Source organism: Lichenostomus cassidix, chromosome 18 (assembly GCF_008360975.1).
Source record: "Lichenostomus cassidix isolate B80296 chromosome 18, HeHo_3.0, whole genome shotgun sequence".
NCBI classification, from domain to species: Eukaryota; Metazoa; Chordata; class Aves; order Passeriformes; family Meliphagidae; genus Lichenostomus; species Lichenostomus cassidix.
Window position 1 is genome coordinate 9029641 of NC_139498.1, and position 7685 is coordinate 9037325.

Here is a 7685-nt window from a genome sequence, read left to right on the forward strand (position 1 = left end):
AATTAGGGTCCAATCTGACAATAGGACAGAACTTATAAAAGGTGAAGAACTCCTGACCCAGTGCCCATTTTGGGTGTAGTCCCTCAAGGCGGATTTTGCTTGTCTGAATGTACCTTGAAGGCCTTAAATAAATTTGTCTGCTTTTTATACTGCTAATTTGTCTTGGTCTCTGTTTCAGGTAGCCTGCTTTAGGCAGCACCAGGAATGAGAGTTATGATGCTGACACAAATATGTGCCCCAAGTCCCCATGTGTGGAGGCTGGGGAAGGGCAGGCGGTGGTTGGATGCTGTGCCTGTAGGAACTGAGCTCATGCTGGGTCTGGAACAGCACAGGCTGAGCAAAGAGAGATGTGGAGAAGCTGGGACTCCTCTGCTGAGCTCAGCCAAATCCCCACACTGGCCATGGAGTGAAAGTCTCCATAACAAATCACAAGGTACCTTGAATCATCCACTGTCCCAAAAATGTCATCATGATTGTCTGAGAACTATCACTCTGAGAGGATTCAGCTCACCTTGTTTAAGCACTGAACTGATGTCCCTCAGTGGGCATTCACTGTCCTGGCCTTCCTCTACTGCCTGCAGTGAGCAATTTGCAAACTGCTCATTTGCTCCATCTGTGCCCGAGATAGGACATACATTTTAGAAATGCCTGTTCCTCTTTGGGGAGATGTGCTTCCCAAAACTTCCCCAGGGTACCACAAACCCCAGCACTGCTGGAAGGATCCAAATAATCTATCAATGTTATTAGAGAGCCGATATCTGTTCAAAGGCTTCCTCCCTAGTCCTTGGTGTCTATCAGGAGATGTGTGCAGCTGCTGAATTTTGCCCAGAGCTATGCTGCAGGATCCCCCCATGGTCCTGCCCTAAGCCCAGCTGTGTTTCCAGGAGGGAAGGAGGGCAGTGGGGGAGGCTGGAGAGACAGGAGGAGTCCATGCTCTGCTCCAAGAGCTTACAGAAACAAAGGGCTACCCAGCAGGGACACTGGCTGGGCACACAGACAGGTAAAAGCCTAGCAAATCACCCAAATTACACCCTGCAAGGAGAAAACAGAGGCTGGGCTGAAGCTGCAGCTGGCACAGGATTAGCAGAGTCATTACATTTATATATCATGGGTCTGAGTGCAGCTCACTCCCTAGAGCTCTTGGCACCACCAGCACTTTCACCTGACACCCCATCCACACCCCCCGAGCTCCAGCCCACCCTCAAACCTCCTCTGAGGGTTTCTCAGCTGAGGATTTCCCTCTCAGCTGCAATAATCATTAAGATGGAGGTGACGTGCTGGTGATGCTCTGAGGGAGGTGTTGGCTCATCACCAGATAACCCTGTCACTGTCATGCCCTGCAGAGATGTTTTCCTGCAGGATAAGCCCTGGCAGACCCCACAGCGAGGGAGGTGTGTGAGGCACTGGTGGAGCTGTGGTGCCAGTGGGAGCACTGAGGCGATGCCTGATGATTTTTTGTCCTTTCTTTTTATACCCTTTTCATACATTTTTATACCCTTCCCCTCTCCTTGTACCCTTTATAAACACTCATTGTACCTTAGCCCTACATGTTTATAACTCTTGTAGTCTGATATTTAGCTTAGTTTGGGGGTTTTGCAGGGTGGGAAGACTAAATATTCATACTATCTCAGAACTGGAAGCTCCAACCTTGGATGGAGCCTCCTCTCTGGAACATATTTTTGTAAACTAAGCTGTAGTTTCATTTGGAGGGGGGGAATTAGAATAGGGGGATAATTATTTTATTTATAAAGTTTCTTATTGAGGGATTTTAGCTAGATATGCTAATTTTTAAGCTCCATAAATCTGTATACACATTGTACACAGTGTGCTCCTCGATGTGTTTTCACCTTTGACAAGCTGAGGACCTAGGATCCTATTAAACCAAAAGGTAATACCCTTTTTCCCTTTACTGCTGTATCTGCTTCACATTTTCACCATCAGATAAGGCATCACAAGGACATGCCAAGGGCCACGAGGTGAGTTGGTGTCAGAGCCAGGACTGAGCTCAGCTCTGGGGACCTTCAGGGAGGCCAGCCCTGCTCACCTGGGGCACACAGAGCCAACATGGCAATGTCCTCTGGCAATAGAAAGCCCAGGATCTTCCTTCTGTTTATCTCAACCATTATTTGCATATCAGGGGTAGAAGGAGGTAATGGACAATGGCAGAACTAGGATCAAGTGAAATGACCTATGAAGAGGTACCACCTGGCTATTGCTAGGACTGAATCTCCTCTGCAAGCCAGAAAACCTCTTGGTTAAAACCTCCCTGAAGAACTTCTCACTTTTCTACCCAGAACTGTGCTGTTCAATGTGCTCCTTCCCTCGTTCCTGAGCTCTGTTTATCCACATATGAGCTCTAGACTTTGATGGGCTCAGGAACTCCTGTCGATCCCATCTCTCTGTGTTTGGAGGCTTCACCTGGGAAGCTTTTAGTGATGCTTCTAGGGGCTGTGTGTTTTGAGCACCCAGCTCTGCAAGCCCTTTGAGTGCCATTCAAAAAGTCAGGAACAGAGAAAAAAAAACAGAGTAGAGCTTTTCCAACAGTACCACTACAGGTGTTTTCCAGGCTGGCAGGAAGCACCCACCACCTCATCCTGCTCCCCCAGCCCTGCCATGAAGCTGTTTTAATTGAACCCAGCACAGACACCTCTTCACATCTGCTCCCCAGCCAGCCACTTCCTCCTGATGACTTTGCTTGTGGTGGAGGGTGCTGCTGTTAACATTTTGTTCCAGCTGAAGTATGTGAGGATTAAAGATAAGTGGAAATAATTTTCCACTGAAGGATATCAGTAAAATATATGAAAACTGCCTGTCTCTGGACCATCTGGCTGCCAATAATGCAATATTAATAACCACAGTCAATTAAGCTGAGCCTCCCTGAGGGAGCAGGGTTTCAGTTGGGCAATGTCACAAGAATCAATGTAATCCACATTTTGATGCCATTGATAGCAGCTGGCCTGCAAGCCAGGGTGCCCAGAGAGGTGCCCAGGCACACTCAGCTCTCCCAGGAAAGCTGCTGCCACCAGCAGATGCTTTGCAAGGCTCCTTGAAGGAAGAAGTGCTCCAGGTGAGCTGCAGGTGCTTTGGGAGCCCAAGCTCATGTCCTTAGAAAGCCTGGAGTGGGAAAACCCACAGAGAGGTGACGGGGATGGTGGACACTCTGTGAGATGCTGGGGGAAGCTTGGATAAATCCACAGGCAAAAGGGAATGGTTTTGCACTCACTGGGACTACATGAGCTGAAGGAGCCATCAGGTGTGATCCTCATTGTGAGTGTGGCCATGCCCAGGGGTGGTGATGCCTTTTTGGCTGGTAAAAATATGAAGCAGACACAGCAGTAAAGGGAAAAAATGGTATTACCTTGGTTTAATAGGATCCTAGGCAAATGTGGAACATGCTGAGGAGCACCCCATGTACAACGTGTATAAATATTTATGGACCTCACAAATTATCTACCTAAAATCCCTCAATGAGAAACTTTATAAAGTAATTGTCCCCTTATTCTAATTACCACCACCACCAAATGATACTACAGCCTAGTTTACAAAAACATGTTCCAGAGAAAAGGCTCCATCCAAGGTTGGAGCTTCTAGTTCTGAGATAATGTGACTATTTAGTCTTCCCACCCTGCAAAACCCCCAAACTAAGCTAAATATCAGACTACAAGAGTAATAAACATGTGGGGCTAAGGTTCAAGGAGTGTTTGTGAAGGGTACAAAGAGAGGGAAAGGGTATAAAAATGTATAAAAAGGGTATAAAAAGAAAGGACAGGAAATCATCAGGCATCAATGGAGTCACAGCTGCTTCAGAGGAGAAACAACTTCCCCTCCTACTGTCACTTGTGAAAACCTTCTCTTCCCTCCAAGCCAAAGCTTTTTTCTTGTTCTCTCTTTTTTTTTTTTTTTTAAGGGGTTGAGGCTCGTGACTTGACAGGGCTTTGCAAACAGGCAAGAAGAAGCTCAAGAAGTCAATGGTAAGGACATTTGTCACCTTCTGTCACCACCCAGCACTGTCCCAGGTGCAGCTGAGCTTCAGCACACAGCCTGTCCCTTTGCAGGGCTCCTGCTTTCCACCCAAAGCTCTTCAGGACTCCAGAAACCTCCGAAATTCTGGTAGTGTTTCACCAAAAAACTCCTTGGGAAATCCCAGAGTGAGAGGCAGGTCGTGCTAAGGATGATGAACACTGAGATGCTTCAGTCACCAGGTCACCATGACACCCCCAGGTATCCAGGAGTGATGTGTGTGAGCAGAATAATGCCCAGCATCCTGGGAAAGCAACAGCAGACCACCAGCAGCTCCCCAGGGAAATGAAATGGTTGTCCTGAGAGGAGTTGCAGCCTGAGGTGTCACTTTGGGAAGCACCTCTGCCTGGGAGGATGCTATCTTCCAGCAGAACTTTCTTCCAGGATTTTCCACACAGACTCCAGGAGCAAGTTTGTAGCACAAAACCAAACTCTTTACCACCTGCCTGGAAAATTCCTCCTAATCAGAGACACTTTCCTCAAATTCAACTTGCAAAGCAGAGAAATTCAGCATTTTAAGGGAAATATAGCTAGGTATGGCTAGGATTTTTTTTTTTTTTGACATTTCATGAAAAATTTGAATTAGGAATCATTTTGCTTGAAAATTCACACTGTAATAAAATTCTGGGCTTTCAAATAATATCTTTTCCAGCAGCAAAAAATTCATTGTGTTTGACAAACAGAATAATTTTAATTTTGCTCAAAGTTTTGATATTGACATTTTTATCAGGTTTGACCCATTCTGAAAGTATTGTAAAAAACGTGAAGTCTAAGGGCACACAGGACTCTCAAAACTGGAGGGGGTGAAGAAAACTCTCTGAGTCACTAATGTGCTGGTGTTTGAATGCAATTCAACATGCAATTCTTGTTGTTGCTTCTACCCACTGAGCTGCTTTGTGCTGCTGCAGAGAAGCAGGAGCTGAAAAAATCAGGATTTCTGGGAGGGGTGAGAGCTCCCAACACTTTCCATCGGGCAGCCAAGGGGGACCTGTTCTGGGAAGAGCCAGACACCTTCAGAGGGGCCAGGCAGGCAATGTCCAACCCCATCTGACCCCACTGAGGTCATCCTCTTCCCTCTGCCTAACGAGGCTGTAATTACACATTTCCAAACAAAAGTGCCTTCATGTCAGCACGTACAGCATCCACAGCAAGGAAGCCCTGGGCACAGCTGTGTAATAAAAGACACATTAGCAATTAAGAGGAGGAAACAAAAGAGTACAAGCAGTTCAGGTGAGTCTGCACTCACTCAGCCTCTCAGCAGCACCTTCCAAGGGAGCTGAGCCTCCTACTGAAGTCAGGCCAAAGAGCTGTTAAAAAGGAAAAAAAAAATTGCTTACATTGAAAATGTATTGTGTGGCTCATTACACAATGGTTAAAGCAATTTAGAGCCATCAGCAGGATCAGAGTGAGGGATTTGCTCTGTTTGATCACACAAATCATCCACGGCGGTAGAAGTCTCTGCCAGCAGAAGTTCAAACACTGGGGATGCTTCTGTGAATCTCTGCTGCCCTGAGAACCTGGACACATCCCATGCTGGGACAAGCCTTTGGACAAGCCTTTCTCTCCCAACACCCCAGGCAATCTGTTGCCACGATGCTGTTACTCTAAAGCATAAGATTGGATTAGGCTTTTCTTAGCTTGCCTCACTCTGAATGTAGTGTTGCCAATTTGTACAATTTTATGCCAAGCTTTGTGATGTTTGGGATTTTTCTTAGAGTGCCAATTCCTGGAATAAAGTGATTACAGAAGAACCTCAGCTGCTGCCTCAGCTATAAAAGTGCATTCCTGTCCTGTGTTGTGACCAAAAGGGTTAAAATGGGGAAGGAAGATCTGACTTGGGAGAGCTAAAGACACTTCTTCCACCACCCAGCTTTGGGGATTAATGCTAAAGATCCTGCATGTTTTAAGTAGTGCTCTCTGATCCCCGAGAATCAGAAACAAATTTACATTGGAGTTGCAGTCCAATTTTCTACTTGTCTGGTGCATTCAGAGGGGAACATCACTTCTGGAGCTGTGACAGAAGATCATCAACACAACCCTGTGGGGCTGAGCCAGCCCAGTGTCCTGAGTCTGGGGCAGACCCTCTTCTCCAGGATGCTCACACAGCCTCAGTGATCTCCAGCTGAGACAACCTGATGGGCAATGACAGCCATGGAATCCCCTTTCGAGGGGAGATGTTATTTTTATCCCAATTACAAGGTTGTGGATCAGGATGAAGGGTGTTCCATATGCTGTATCAGTCAGGCGCGCTTGGCTCGCCTGTTTATTGGGGCTGTTTGTAGCAACACGTCAAGTGTGCTCACTGTGCAAGTATGTGGCACAAACACAAACCCTGCAGATGTGCTGGGAAGCTCCAGGGCAGCTGGGCTGGCCCATGGCATGGGGAGCAAGTGCTCCTGCCTGCAGCAAGGGCGGAGGGAGAGGTGGAGAGAGAAAGAGATGAATCCTTACCTGCTGGGTTTGCTCCACTCAGCTGCATCTTGCTTAAACACTGTTTTCTTTTGAGGTCTTGAAATCCCATTGCACAATATTGTAAAAATGTCGTAAAATATTTTATTGCATCGTAGCGCTGAAATGCTGCCAAGAGGCTTAACCCCTGCACTGCCTCCTTCCTGCAGATGCCCAGCAAGTCCCCAGTCTGGAACTGAGTCTGTTTTGTGGCTGAACTGTGAGGATGGAGGGGTCTGGGGACTCAGAGGTGAGAGCTGCCAGTGAGTCCAGTGAGTCTCTCAGACTGATTTTAACTAATTTGGGCCTTTCCACACCCCTGTCTGGGGATTTCACCTTGATCACAATTAAAGGGGAGATCTGTCCTGATGCTTTCACTCCTCACCTTCACACCCAGCACCAGTCCTGTGAATATCAGTGAAAATACAGTCAGTGCTCTGTGGGTTCCCTGTGTGCATCCCACTGCCTTGTGTCACACTGATGCCATTGATCAGCTATAAAAGGACTTTTGGAAGCAGCTGGAGTCAAATCCTAAGGGCAGGGAGGTGAAGGACCAGCCCTTCCAGCAAGGCCAGGGTTGGGTCTTTAGAGGGCAATGCTGGTGCTGAATGGACAAGCTGGAGAAGCCACTTGTCAGCACTGCACCTTGTTTTCCCCAGGTGTGGGGAAAAACAGCTTTACTGACCTGCTGCATAAAGCTCTTGGCAATTTGCTGCTGAGCTGACCATGATATCAGTGTTTATGGACTGAGGGTAGATCTTTGGGGGTCAATGGGGACAGGAGAATGACATCAGACCCTTCCCTTATTCTGGTCCCACAAACCAGGGAGCAATATGGACAGGGCTGACATGAGATGAGGAGGCTCCTGTTTCTTAAAGCAGACTCAGAGAGAAAGCAAGCCTGGCTCCTTGGAGCATGGTGCTGCAGTCCACCTCTGCAGGAGGTTGGGTTTTCCCTCAATCTTTCCCCATGGTACCCAGCTTTGTATCCAAAAAATGACCGCCTGGTCACCCCATCGCTACCTCCACAGACACTGCCATTAACTGGGGAAATATTTCCCATTAGCTGGAAAATTCCAGCAAGCTGGGGGGGCCAGCAGCAGCCTCTCCTCCTGCAGATGTTGGGGCTGTGCTTGCCAGCAAGCAGATCCTGACCTAAGTTGTTATAAATAAAGAGCAAAAATTAGCCAGCTGTTCTCAGTGGAGATTTTCATCCCT